The sequence below is a fragment of the Siphateles boraxobius genome, unplaced genomic scaffold (genome assembly GCF_051911475.1).
Source record: "Siphateles boraxobius isolate OS27281-9 unplaced genomic scaffold, OSU_SipBor_1 239, whole genome shotgun sequence".
Classification (NCBI taxonomy): domain Eukaryota; kingdom Metazoa; phylum Chordata; class Actinopteri; order Cypriniformes; family Leuciscidae; genus Siphateles; species Siphateles boraxobius.
Genome location: NW_027508854.1, coordinates 68,271 through 81,205, shown reverse-complemented (window position 1 = coordinate 81,205; position 12,935 = coordinate 68,271). Strand labels below are relative to the sequence as shown.

Below are 12,935 nucleotides of genomic sequence, written 5' to 3'. Positions count from 1 at the left end.
TCAGGCTGAAGAGATTAAAAGCAAAGCCTAATAATTGTCTCGTCCGAGATTTGAATCCGGGACCTCTCGCACCCTAAGCGAGAAACATACCCCTACACCAACGAGCCGAAACATATGTCCTCCTTGCTGCCGGGCCGCAAACATTTCAGCTTGCATGGCTTAAAGCGCAATTTTTTGATTAAATCTACAATTTAAAGGTAGCCAGTGCAAAGTTGCCAGAACAGAGGAAATCCGGCCTCTTTTTTTGTGGTCATTGGAAATCCCGCTGCAGCACCTGCACACGTGCTAGGGATCGCGCCTCGTCTTTGTCTTTGAGAGCGATGGACACCTTCTCTCCATCATCGAGGGGAAGAGAGAGAAGGAGGAATGAAGGGGAAGGAGAAGAGAAAAAAAGAGGGGAAGAAGGCGGAAATCGGCGGTTCGAATCCCGATTGGAACATGCATCAACTATTGCAAACTCTTACAAAGTGCTATGAATCTATCAAATATAGCTTAAAAACTGATACAAATAGAATTGGTAATTGTTGCAATAACAATAATAAAAATAAGAATATGATACTACTACTACTGCTTATGATAATAATAATAATAATAATAATAATAATAATAATAATAATAATAATAAACATTTGTATCATTCTGACAATCACTTCTCACATCCTGTGGACCTGTCCATACAATTCTGTCCCTTTCTTGTAAGTTTAATGCTTTGTTTCAATACAAATACTTAAAATAAGAATATGATACCACTACTGCTTATAATAAATAATAATAAACCTTTATATCAAAGAAGTGTTTCTGACATTCACTTCAGTTCTCACACACTGTGGATTTGTCTTCAATATCATTCTGTCCCTTTCTTGTAATTTTAATGCATTGTTGCAATAAGAATAATAATTAAAGCTGCGAGCAGCATTTAGCGGTGTTCAAGCAGTTAAGGCAGTTAAGGCAGTTAAGCTCAAAAGCATCAAAAGACATTAAGTTTTGTGTAGCAAGCATTTAACCACTGAGATCATAGACACACAAACACATACACACATGTTGTTATTGTTGTTTTCAATGCTATTGGGATGTGTCATCATGAAAATATACTTTAATGGTCTATAAGCATTTCACATATTTCTTTGTGAAGCAAGATGTGGACGGGACCTTTCAAACAAGCTATCCCACAATAATCTAGATGGTCTAGGTAGGGAGTTACAGCTGTTCCAAGCCGGAGGTCTCACGGATTATATAAATATATATATATATATGCAATATAGTTTTGAACATATATTATTGAAAATACTTTTCTTCTTTCATATGTGCAAAAAATTGAAATGAATGAAATGATACCACAGAGACATTCTTCAATATGCAAACGATTCAACTTGAATAAATTAATTGATTGTTAATGTTACTTATTTTCATATGCATTGTTTAAAAACAACAACATTGTATTATTCTGGCAGTAAAATGCAGTTTTGTTTTCTATGACTTGGTTTGATACCATGTATTTTTTTAATAGCATGTTTTTCATATTAACTCTAATAAAAATGCTTAAACACATTTTGTTATAGCTATAGATATTTGAAATAAATGGTAGGTAAAAAAATGCTTATTACAGATTTCCCATTTAAAACGCAATTTTTAGTTTTCATTTTAATCATATAATTTTATTGAAAAAAATGTCTAAAATTTTCATGTTTACTCAATAATGCATGCTTACAGACACACTTTTGGGATGTTATTGTGAAAATCTAATTTAGTTTAATATAGTTGATAAAATCTAATTTAGTTTAGTTGAATATTTAGGCAATATACTTTAATAATATTAAAGTATATTACCAGTCCATCATAATAATAAAATAGCTTTAAGAAGTAAAATGGCCAGCAGAGGGAAGTAGAAGACCACTTATTGGCTCACTTTCATTTTAAACAACTTGGTTTCAGTAATATCCTGCACTAAGGCAAACCATTTTTTTCATGTTAACTCCATAATGCATGCTTACACACACACACACACACACACACACACACACACACACACACACACACACACACACACACACACACACACACACACACACACACACACACACACACACACGTGTGGGATATGTTATTTTTGAAATCTCTTTTAATGGTCTATACGCATTTCACATATTTCTTTTTGATGTAATAATATACAACTAATTTAAAAAAATAGCTTTAAGCATTTGTTTGTTAGCCAATGCTGAAAGCTGATAAAAAGATTAAACATGTCTAATACTGCTGCTCCCTCTAGTGGACAACTTTGGTATTACAGCCTATATAGAGTTGAAATGAATTAATGGAAATTTGGTTTTTCACTTATATTTCGGTAACGAGAAAGTGAAAAAATCTGAAACTCAGAACTTAGATAGTGTCCGAGGAGCCCTGTTGAACGAGACCATCCCGGTGTTGGTGGCCGATCGGGGCCGGGAGTTATGCCCGTTCAAAGGCATATCTTTTGGGGCTTATATCTCGGGAATGCCCAGGGCAAATCACACCAAACTCGAATCGAAGCTAGGTGAGGAAGTGCCCTTTCCAACGAGCTATCCCACAAGAATCTAGGTGGTCTAGGTCGGGAGTTACAGCCGTTCAAATTCGGGGGTCTCTCGAATTAGCGATCCGCGGGGGGGCGCTCCCGAGGCCCGTGATGATAGATTTCGACCAAGGCCCAATAGAGGACTTTACCAACCAAATTTGAACGCGCAGGGACTTTCCGTTTTCGAGTTATGAGTGAATTTGTACTGGGAGGGCGTGGCCTAACGTTATACTTTCGTTTTCAGCCTTCCTGTGACACAATTGTGAATAATACATTAATTTTAACAAAATTTGATTGTAAATGTTAAAATAATGATTTTATAGAGTCTAAATATGAATTATATATAACAATATTAGGGAGTAGTATGATGAAATGACAGCAGGGGGCAGTAAAATACCATTTATTGGCTGTTATAGCCATCCAAACTGTTAGCTGTTATAACCATCCAACTTACACCCTATTATAGCCATGCAAATGAAGAAGTTATACCTTTTCTGACAATTATTGATCTATTCTAGAGAGTGCAGAGAATTGTACTGCACTGGTTTTAAACAGGCAATTTACCATAGGAAATACATGGTTTTGAAGCTTTTTAACAGTTATAGCGCCACCTATGGTCCGATCTCCATGAAACTTTGCATGCTTCTTCACCATGTTCTGACACATATGCTCATCAATTTTTGTGAAGTTCTGAGTTTTTATTTATGATTTATAGGCTTTTGAGTGTATTTTGCCCCGCCCTTTTTTCTAAATGACCCTGTTACAGCCACCCAATTGCAAAATTTCAACTTTTTTTCGCTAATTATTGATCTAGAGAGTCCAGAGAATAGGCCTAGACTGGTTTGGTTCCGATCGGGCGAAAAACCAGGGACTTCGTGCTTGAACACCTAAAAATAAGAATGTGATACTACTACTACTACTGCTTATAATAATAATAAACCTTTATATCAAAGAAATGTTTCTGACAGTCACTTCTCAGATCCTGTGGACCTGCCTGTTATACAATTCTGTCCCTTTCTTGTAATTGTAATGCTTTGTTGCAATTCAAATAATTAAAATAAGAATATGATACTACTACTGCTTATAATAAATAATAATAAACCTTTATATCAAAGAAATGTTTCTGACATTCACTTCTCACACCCTGTTTGATCTGTCTGGAATACCATTTTGTCCCTTTCTTGTAATTTTAATATCTGTGTGAGTTTGTAAAAAGTTTTCCAGATAGGTTTGATAGAAAAAAGGCAAAGGATACTGTTGTAGAAAAAAAATTATTTTTATTTTTTATTTACAAACACCTTCTCCTTCTCTCTCACATAAACACACCCTCGCGAGCATACACACACGCATGCACACATGTACGCACGCACGCACACACACTCACAGACACGCGCACGCACACACACTCACAGACACGCGCACGCACACACACACACACACACACACACACACACACACACACACACACACACACACACAGTATATAACAGGTTGTGGACTATTTACAAACAAAATAGCTTTACGTAAGCTTACATAGTCTCATATGGGGTAAATGAACTAATTTAAAAAGCAAATGAACAAATTAGCTTCATGGAGGGTGAACAAATGACCCTAACGGATGCGCACACGCACACACACACGTAGCATTTTTAAATAAACGAATTATTTTCTTCTTCTTCATCTCCTCCATCCACTGGTCAAGTGGCATAACAGCAGTCTGGGGACAGTAAATGTGGCCATAATACTGGCTGTGGCCAGTATCTTTGTTGCGGTGCTGGTGGCACAGACTGCACTTGTTTTTGTCCACAGTGCGGACGTAGGGCCTCCGGGCAGGTGGTGGGGAGGGAATGGGGCCAGCAGGAGCAATCTGCCGGACGACAGGAACTGGAGCTGGACACAAAAACACAAACGGGCCAAAGGCAGGACTGGGGTTGGGGATGACAGGTGAAGGAGCAGAAACAGATGTTTGGAAAATGGGGGCAAATGCAGGACTGGGGTTGGGGACAACAGGTAAAGGGGCAGAATCAGCAGGGAACAACTGCCTTGGCCGGAAAACTTTTGGAGGAGTGGGGTGCGGAGCTGGAACTGCAGACTTTCGCTTGTCCACTGCCTTTCCCACTGTGCTTTCAGGCAAGTGGTAGCGGTGTTGGGGACCAGGCTGTAGGGGTGCTGCAGTGGGGCGAATCTGTCCAGGGGGGAGAGGCCTAGCAGCAATAGGAATGGGGGCTGGCAAGTTCACACCCTGAAGCAGGATGGCACATTGTTGCCTCTTCAGCCGCTTGTTGTGCCACTGAATTAAGGTTGTTTGATTCACCTCAAACAATTGCAGGGTGGTATTCTCCATCACTGTACCATTTCACAGGACCAGCTGCCGAATCTTGCTGTAGTCCCTCAGAATTAGAGTCCATCTTGTTACGGCATGATTTCCCAATTTTTTTGGGCTCCTGTGAATATCACACAGTTTAACAAAGATAGACTCTACCAGGCGGCAACAGTCTGGCCACTGAGCAGGGGATGCTGTTGACCCAAGGACGCAACGGGTCATGCTGTCCACACCAGGCGTGAATTCAGGATTGGTTTTTGAGCACCTGAAGCGTCCTGTTGTAAGACGCACCTGGTGCCGGGCAGCGTACGCCACTCTCTGCTGGTCATACGGAAGCAGGCTTTGCCATAGGGCAATGATGGTATGGAATGCTGGTGGCTCAGAGTTTGCCCAGTTTCCACCCTAACCCCCACCAATTAGCCTGCCAGGTTGTCCGCTCTCTCTATCCCTGGTACACTGCGCTCATCCAAAGCCTGGTAAAATATAAGAGTAAATCAATGTTATAAAGATACAATATCACAAGCAGAAGAACAACACAACGATCACAATGTACTTGTCACAAGAAGTCTTACCAGCGGTTGCTCAGGCACCGTTGCACTGCTGGAGGAGCAGTGGCTGCAGCAACAGAGACAGTGAGAGTGGTCGGGAGAGGAAGGATGGAGGGGTAGGTGATCATGGCAGATGGACCAGAGGCGGCGTAGGTGGTTGTGGCAGAGGATGGACCAGAGGGCACCCTGGTCATCCAGTTGTAAGACTGAAAAAGGGGGGAAAAAACATGTTTATGGAATTTAATTTATCTTTTTTACTTTGCTTTTTTATTAATCTATTTACTCTTTAGATTGTATTAATGGTATTTAGTTTGTTTCTATTTTTCTTTTCATTGTGCTATACAAATAAAGTTAATAGTGCTATACAAATAATACTACTTGTACTTTTATTATTAAGAATAGTTACCAGTTGTTGATTAGGTGCTGCTGTGGTGGTGTTAGCAGACCCAGTCTGGACAGAGGCAGGAGTGCTGGCTACGCTGATTGCGGTGGGTGATGTGCCAGGGGACAGGTCCAGCACCTCAATAGTGGGATCCAGGTTAAGGTCCAAACTGACATATCTGAATAACTCATCCTCCAACTCCTCCTCCGTGCCCACATCCTCCAACATCTGTTCTGTCACCTCAGAGTCAGGATCCACGTCCTGCATGGCCTGCCCTGTTTGACGGTACAGGTAATCTATACCTATGAGTTCACCTGGGACAGACAGGAGAACACAGTAGAGGGAAATCAGTTTTCAGAAAAATAATATAAAAATATTCTATTTTTATGCAATATAAAAAGCAATTTAAAGCTGAAACTCACCCGTATAGACAGATGGTGGCTGAAAAGATGGTACAAGCTGTCTTCCAAGTACCTTAACACTGTGGGTGTTGACACAGTCCACCAGGTCCCCGGAGTAGCTTAACAGGGACGGAGGTGTGCCTGCCAGAGATGCCATTTTACGGTCCTGATTCCACCTGTTCAAGCCTTCCAGGAGGTACAGCTGGAAATGTAAGCTGTTGGTGCTTGTTCCTTTAGATAAGATCAATAACGTTACATTACTTTTTTTGTGCTATGCTATTTGAAAGACATTCATTGTGTCACCCTTAATATTTCTGATGAATAATGATTTATACTGACCTGGAATGAACCTGTTCAGGTGTAGATGAAAGGACTCCAGCGATGTGGAGCCCCTTGCGCATCTGTATTTTGGCAGCACAGTACCATCTTTGGTGGTGCTGCCAGTCTGTGTGTAGAGCAGCACACCTGGTTCATCCTGAATGCACTTGACGTGCCTCATCTGGACTTGCCAGATGTGCTGCATCCTCTCCTGGTCCAAGAGAGGGACACCAAGAAGGTCTCGATCCTTTACCCCCATCAGCTCGCTGAGGAGGTGCTCGATCATCAGAATGGTCTGCTGCTCTCCTCTTGTCCGCCTTCGGCAGTGCAGGGCCAATTCATCCTTGGTGATCCGTTGGTCCACCATAGTGTCGGTGATACCAGGGACACCTTCATGTTTAAGCTGCTCCCTCTTGGCCTGCCTCAGCAGAGACACATCCCCACTGTCCCATTCAAAAATGCAGCAAGACATGCGTGCCATGAAAATGGGGTAAAGAAGAGGATGTGCATCTTTAGTGCACCCAGCTGCCAGTCACCGCATGAAATGGTAGATGTCCAGCTTCACCACCAAGTCTGGCCACCCACCAAAACGCTGCTTGAGCTTGGTCTTCCCAGTGCCCTCCCGACAGCAGTCGCAGTCCACATAGAGGAGCTGAGGCGGAGCCACACCCTTATCAGTGTACCTCCGGATGAGGTCAGCTGCCATTCGGTCCAGGGCTGGACCCTCCTGAGCTGTCAGAACACTAATGAGGATCTGGCCCACCTCATTGCTGACAGATGTTAGCCACTTAGCTGTCCCCTTTGCAAACCCCTATAGCTTCTTTGTGATCTGTAATCACACAGAAAAACAGTGAGTGATGCTAAATTATTTATATATGGAACATTACATACATACTACTGTACTACTACTAATGGTGTACTTTCAATTCTTTTGATTGAAATGTAAAAATAGTTACCTTTTTGGTTGAGTCCATCTTCAGAATGCAGCCATATGTGGACGTTATGCTGGCTTTAATGTGGTCAATCCTGCACAAGATATCTCGCCCATAAACAGCCAGCATCCACCTGTGGGAGGGGATAGTTTCGGGCTCAGGTGGCTCCTGAAACCTCACAGGGAGCAGGCTTGGCTGGGAGATGAAGTCTGAGCAGGCACCAAGGTATCGGCAAAGACGCTTCAGCCACTCCTCGCTGTGGTTCTCCCGCAGCTGCCTCACTAAGCGAGAGGGGCTGTTGCCCAGGGCCCTCTCCCTCAGGAACCTTATGACAGCATGTCACAGGCATACCTGAATAAAACAAAGGGAAAGAGAGACAGAAAGACACAAACATTAAAACCAGCTCATCTCAATTGTGTTTTAAATGACACACATTTGTTACACAAGCTAAGTAATCTCAGTATACTCACTTTCGAGTTAGGATCAGCCTAAATTCCAGTCTGTGGGCTAAGTCCAGCTGGTCCAAGATGGCCTTGCTGGTGGAAATTAAGGCCGTTTTTGCACCCACTGCACCAGAGAGTCTCCGTGATCATAAGGTAGTCCTGGTCCACATACAGAACCTGACGGGCTCTCTTGTGTGCCCCATAGCCTGTGAGCTGTCTCCCACACACAGGACAGGACAGCCTGATCTTCCAGAGGTGGTATGGCATCCACAGTAGAAGCCGGTGTGTAAAGAAGCGCTCTGGAGCGGGGCCTTGGTGATAGATCAGAGCTGGCTCTGGTGGATCATACCACAGCTTCAGGTCAGTACGAAGCCGATGTTGCTTCCACAAAGCTGCTGAAATCCATTTCTGACCCTGTGGTGGTATGGTTTTCATCAACTTTGCGGGAAGCCATCCAGACTCTGAACCTGGAGCGATCAGCCTATCCTCGGCAGGTTGAACAGAGGATCCAGCCACAGATGGAGCAGCAGAGGGAACACAGGTGGAGCTGATCACAGGGGTGAGAGGAGCAGAGGACGTCCCAGAGGAGGCAGCGGCTGACACTTCCTAATGTATTAAAAAAGGCAAACACATACAGTAGATATGATTACAAGCCACTTATGAGGAATGTTTGTTCAAAATGTAGCATATTTATGTGATCCAACAATATTAGTGTGAAGAAAATGATTAAATGAAATAGTTTCTCACAACTCTAGAAGCAGCTCCTGGAGCACAGGAAGCAGAGGTGGCTTCAGACACAGAAGAAGGAGGAAGAGACAGGGGGGAGACGGTCTGAATATACAGCCTGGGACTGCGTGCAGGAGATGGTGTCCTAGACGCAGGGCTGGACAATGCAGAAGTGCTAATAGGCTGCAAGATTAAGAGAACACAGTTTACAATATTGAATGAAATAATATATCATTATCAGGTATTGCAGTAACAATGATTAGATAAACTTAGCATATCTTTATGGAATGAAATTTCATTTTTTTGACTATATACATTGGTTGCATGCGTCCTTGCCACACCTAGGTTTGGCTTTAAAGCTGCACCATGGGCCCCACCATACCGTGGCTTTGTAAACTGACAAAAAGAAATTAGTAACATTATGTGAAGCATTTTAAAATGCTATAACATATGATAACATAAATATCTGCAAAGACATGCATTTACCGATGCCAAAGTTAAAGTAGGCTTTAAAGGTGCTTTTCCAGATGTTGTTCCTGACTGCCCTGGTGTTACAGGTGGTGACGTGGATGGTGTGGATGACACAGGGGCCACAGGGGCCAAACTGGAAGGCTACAGTTTCACAGAAAAGGAAATTTAATTCAAAAATACACAATACACCATCAACACATTACAGTTTTATGAAACACTTATACCTTTTTTGTATGGAAACCACAGTCACATGTCTGTGTCCCCCCAAACAGAGACATTTGCCCCCTGTGTTGCAGTGGACACTTCTCAATCTGTAACATATGACAGTGAATCATAACTATCTGCTCCCTCTATATATTACATAGCTTCCCTGTGTTTATATACATGCCCAAGTTTACCTTCTGATACAGGTCATGCCATTTCTTCTGGCGTGGTGCCGGTCTGTTTCCATCCTCAGAAGGCCAGACCCCCTGTGTGGCAAATCTGCGCAGGCGGGTCATCCATTCACCCTCACTCATAGCCCTGTGCTTCTTGTGCTTGGAAGCCATCTTCCAATAAAAGATAGCGTGTGGCAAAATACAAAGTTTATGACTATTCAGTAGAGTAGTTAATCCATTTCATACATTTATTTCACATAGCACATATTTCATCTCAGTGTTTTTGGACAAGGTTATAGTTTGATATTTTGGGAGGAAGGGATATTGTGGTGTGTGGGTATATGCCATAACATAACTCGGTAACACTTTACTTGAAGGGGTGTACATAAGACTGACATGACACCTTCATAACCATGACATAACATATGTCATGAATATGAATCAGGGTTTATGCATGTTTATGACAACTGTCATTAAGTGTCTTTCGCTCAATAATGACATTTTGAATGCACATATGACATTGTTTAAGATGTCTTTGTTATGACACCTTGACATAAACCATAACATCATAACCTGTCAGTGTCTTTGTCATGACAACTTGACATTAAATTAAGTTAAACTGGCATGTGGTTGGTTTTGACATTGGCTGTCATGAGGCCATTATAACTGTGTCATGAATATTTTTCGTGACCTCAACTACAGTGGTACAAATTGAATTTGTCATTAAACAGTTATAATGGCCTCATGACAGCCAATGTCAAAACCAACCACCTGACAATTTAATGTAATGTTAACCAATAAAGCTAAGTGGTTTCTTAAGTTTGATAATTAATCTGCTATGTCATGTTTATGGCAGGATGTGTTGTCTTAGTAATGTCAAGTTGTCATGACAAAGACACTGACAGGTTATGATGTATTGGTTTATGTCAAGCTGTCATAACAAAGACATCTCAAAAAATGTCATATTTGCATTAAAAATGTCATAATTGAGCGAATGACACTTAATGACAGTTGTCATAAACATGCATGAAACCTCCTTCATATTCATAACATGTGTCATGTCATGATTATGAAGGTGTCATGTTAGTCTTATGCACACCCCTTCAAGTAAAGTGTTACCCATAACTCCATAAAAATCAGATTATTACATACCATTTCGATTACATAGACTTACAATTAGCCCACATTATGATTATTATCGATTATAGCCCACTTAAACAACACAAGGCCCATATTACGTCATACAACGTAATGTTAATGTTAATAAAGGCGCAGTTTTATGGTTAGCCTATGTATTGAATTACAGCTGAAATGTACAGACACAAATTATTTTACCTCTGGTAAAAACTGGCGCCCAAAACTGTAGGCTAATTAATGTTAACGTTATGCATAATTCAGCCATATAGCGGTACGAGGTAATCTATATGATAGGCTAGCTATTTTTAGCCAACTTAATATAAGCATAACAACGTAATAACATACATTATGCATGATAGTAATTATATTGATATAAACATGTAAAACTGTAAACATTCATTAAAAATAATGAAACGGGCCGCTACCCTTGACCTCTGCTACATAAATAAGACGTTCTTGTAACGTTAGTACACGTAATACGCTAGCTAACTAGTGCAAGTCACTTAACTAAATATAACAACATTGTCGGTTTCTTACCTCGATGTAGTGACGTGAAATCCAAAGTAAACCCAGTACTTTGACACCTGTAAAGTTTCAACTTTTTTTTCAAAACCGCTGGAAACCACTTAACCTCTGGCGATGCCCCGTCAGGTAGATGGAGGGTTTTTGGGAATGAAGGATAGCGATTGGTTGTCAACAAAAGCAAGGAGACGGAGATTTCGGAAATGGACTTTATTGATTGGCTGTAAACTGTGAGGTAAAGATACACATACTGATACGTGATTGATGCATACGTATTAAAAAAAAGTTTGAAATGGATCACAGTAATTGGAAGCTGGGAAACGGAGATGATGGGATCAGGCTTTATTGATTGGCTGTGAACAAAGATGGAAAGATGCCAATAGTGATACGTGATTGGATGGCAATTGACAGTCTCTCGTTCTCCCGGCACTGCTAGCCGGGCAACTGCGGTGAACTGCTTCGGGCTGGTCCGGTCTTTATCCGTGCCTAAATTGCACCCGTGAAAGGGAGCCTCACATTTCGCACAGGCTTGGCATAGCCTCTTGCGGGTAAAGTCAGGGTTAAGCCTAGAGGTAGGCTTAGATTGTACTTTGTTTGTTTGAGCCATATCTGTTGTTGGGGGATACAAATTGACCCAGTAGAGCAGGCCAATAATATGCACAACCCGGAGCTAAAGTTCCGTTTCGGTCTGTCGAGTGGGAGAGCGGTTACCGAAGACAAACTTCTCAAAATATCCAAAGGCAAAAGTGAGTCATACAACAAAGAGTTGGAGGGACACAACCTCCAAACAGAAGCAAAAACGCTAGTACATATAGGCCTATGCCGAATCGAATGACCTCATGCCTGAGAGCCTGATAGGTTACAAGTTACCGGTGCCCTCCTTATGAAAACAAAATCCAAGTTCGATCGCTGTCGTAAGTTATTACGGATGCTCGATGGTGTTTTAAAAACAGTTTTGAGCAGGACCTCTCTGGAACACAGGCCTCCAACCACCCGGAACAAAACATGAGCATTCCATCCACGCGCCACAGCAAACATAATCTGATGTAAACTTTCACAACACCCGCTGTCTTATTTGAACACAAAGCAACTGACCAAGCTGTTAACGCTAAAAGGGGCCAAGAAACGTCGTGTCATGTGTCCTAAATGACACGGATGTGTTAGTGGACACACGTGTGCTAAATTCTGCAGCTGTGTTGGTGGTTGCATGGCAGGACGTCAACGAAAAACACATTTCGTCCATGGGTGGGCTCGAACCAAAAACCTTTCGGTTAACAGCCGAACGCGATGACCTATTGCGCCACAGAGACCTACAGCTAGCCTTTCCATGGGTTAGCTTATAAAAAAAAGCAGACCTGGACTTTTCCGTCAATGGCGAACTCGCTTTCCACGCTGGAAACCGAGACCCCGTTGGGAAGAGAGAGGGCTAATAGATGCGCCCAACGTGGGGCTCGAACCCACGACCCTGAGATTAAGAGTCTCATGCTCTACCGACTGAGCTAGCCGGGCAACTGCGGTGGACTGCTTCGGGCTGGTCGTGTTCTTTTTCCTTGCCTAAATTGCGCCCGTGAAAGGGAGCCTCACATTTCGCACAGGCTTGGCATAGCCTCTTGCGGGTAAAGTCAGGGTGAAGCCTAGAGGTAGGCTTAGAGTGTACTTTGTTTGTTTGAGCCATATCTTTTGTTGGGGGATACAATTTGACCCAGTAGAGCAGGCCAATAATGTGCACAACCCGGAGCTAAAGTTCCGTTTCGGTCTGTCGAGTGAGAGAGCGGTTACCGAAGACAAAGTTCTCAAAATATCCAAA

General features: G+C 42.2%; 1 non-coding gene across 1 annotated transcript; it reads right to left on the bottom strand.

Moving 5' to 3' along the window:
* Positions 1 to 12,564: 12,564 nt before the first annotated feature.
* trnak-cuu (transfer RNA lysine (anticodon CUU)) lies at positions 12,565 to 12,637 on the bottom strand. The gene has a single exon. It is a non-coding gene; the product is annotated as a tRNA-Lys (tRNA).
* Positions 12,638 to 12,935: the final 298 nt, after the last annotated feature.